Consider the following 2,459-nt stretch of genomic DNA (forward strand, 5'->3'; position numbering starts at 1 on the left):
GGGGGGGGGGGGGGGGGGGGGGGGGGGGTCTGGGGGTCCTCCCCCAGAAAATTTTGAATAAAATAGATGCTGTTTCCTGCATTCTGGTGTATTTTAACGGTTGTTAAACATCTAGTTTTACCTACATGAATAAACACTTGATTCAGTAACTATGTTAGAGCTAATGGCACAAGAAGAAGTAGCCTGACCAACAGCTGATTCAATGAATTAAAAATATTCAAAGGTGATGATTTGATGCCCACATTAAAATTAAATGACTGTAACTTAGTTGACTTCAAATGAAATAAGATCATCAATGAATATTTGTGACAAATGATTTACTGAGTATAACAAAGATTCCTTCAAGAAACCTCCCAATATAAATCATAAAACCATAATGACTTCTGCTCGTTCTAAATTTGTCAAATGGCCTAAATCTCCTAAAGCAGTGGTCCTCAACCCCCGGGCCGTGGACCGGTACCGGGCTGGGGTCAATGTGTACCGGCCACACAGAAGGGGAAAGTTTTATTTAGAAAAATCACCAGATCTCTTTACCACACCAGTGTATGACTCACTCTTGATGCAGGTCAACATACACCAGTGGTTAGTTTCAGTTTGTGCAAGGTGCATGTGCAGATCAGTTCTACATTGCTGGTGAAGAACAAAGCAATTCAGCTACATGGTCTGGAGCAGACAGGTGGAGGTGTGCAGACGTATCTGTGCATTTTGAAGGATTACACTGCATATTTTTCAACCTGCCTGCCAAAGATTGACCATAAAACTATAACTAAATAAAACTATAAATTTAACAAGCTTCCTAATATCACATCAGAGCTGTCACTTCACATTTCTGCTTCTGCTCAAAAAAATCTCTGCCCCTAAAAGTTTAAAGTCATGGGCAATTTTATTATAAAACACAAAAATATAATTAAACGTTTTGCACTAGGCATAAGTTCCTGTGCTTTTGTGAACAATCTGATATGTGAATTACTGCAGGAATTATCTGAACTTTCACCGAACTGATAAAACAGACGATGATCTCAGCTCATGAAGCTGTTTGTCGTGCAGTCAGAGTATTTGAAGTGAAAAATGTTTTAAATGTTAGTAAAAAGACACCAGAACGCAGACAATGGCATCTATTTTATTTAAAATTCTGTTGGGGAGGACCCCCAGACACCCCACCCAGACTCCCCACCGGATCTGAAAATATTGTCTGACATCAAACTGATCCGTGGCGCAATAAAGGTTGGAGACCACTGTCCTAAAGTGCAGGAGAATCATTTGAAAATAATAAATAAGATATATCCTGTAGCCATGTTTCTTGAAAGAAGATTTATATTTGATGTTGATTTGTGTGCCTTTTGTAAATCAGAAGATTAATCCCTCAAGCGTTTTTTTTCCATGTCAATGCAAAGTCTTTGGTCAGACATCAGAAACTGGATTAATCTCAAACTTAACATTCCTTCTTTTGATGCTGATGTCATTTTGTCACTGGCTCAAAATAACACATTACCATTAAATATCCAAAGAAATTTTGTTAAAAGACAAAGTTGTTACAATCTTAAGGGGATAGAAATATTTGTCAAACCAAAATTCAGAACTAGTCTGAAGGGAAGGTCTACCTCAATCCAAGGAGTTGGATTGTGGAATGTTCTAGAGAGTGATGTAAAAAATGTCAAGTCAATGTGTACATTTAAGAAAAAGATCAAATCTAGATTGTTAAAAAAGTATATATGAAGTAGCTTAGTGTGTGTTTTTTTTATTAGAATTAGAAAAATTAGAAAGTTATTCATTTTGTTCTGTTACTTGAAAATTAATATGTCTGAAATAATTGTTTGAAAAAAGGGGCAGATATAATAAGATTTTTTCTTCTTTCTGCTGCCTTTCATTTTAAACTTTTTTGTATCTTTTTATATATTGTTATGGAATTGTTTTGTACTTTTTTTTAAATGAATAAACTTCATACCATACCATTTTACTTATGTGGATAATTGAAGCTCAGCTTTCTCTGATGCCATAAATATAGTTGTACTTATAGCAAAGTACCACATTCAGAGAGTCAGAGATTTTTTATTGTCATTCGCACCTCATGTGGTACATGTGGTGGAGCGAAATTATGTACACAGGGTCGCAGTTACATCGAACAATAAAATGTAAAAGAAAAACAGTAATAACATCTAAGATATGAACTAAGAAAAACATCAACTAAATATACACTAAGCACTCATAGCATAAAAACATTACGTCGAACATCAGCACAAACATGAACATGAGTCTGTGAGCAGATGTGCACGCATGAACACATCAACATGAAACAGATCAGCAGCAACATGAAACAGATCAGCAGCAACATTGAAACAGATCAGCAGCAACATGAAACAGATCAGCAGCAACATGATATGGTTTTTCACAGTGATTATTCTGGTTAGAGATTCATGAGTCTAACGGCCTCAGGGTAGAAGCTGTTCCTCAGTCTAGTG

The sequence above is a fragment of the Nematolebias whitei genome, chromosome 11 (assembly GCF_014905685.2).
Source record: "Nematolebias whitei isolate Nwh7 chromosome 11, NemWhi1, whole genome shotgun sequence".
NCBI classification, from domain to species: domain Eukaryota; kingdom Metazoa; phylum Chordata; class Actinopteri; order Cyprinodontiformes; family Rivulidae; genus Nematolebias; species Nematolebias whitei.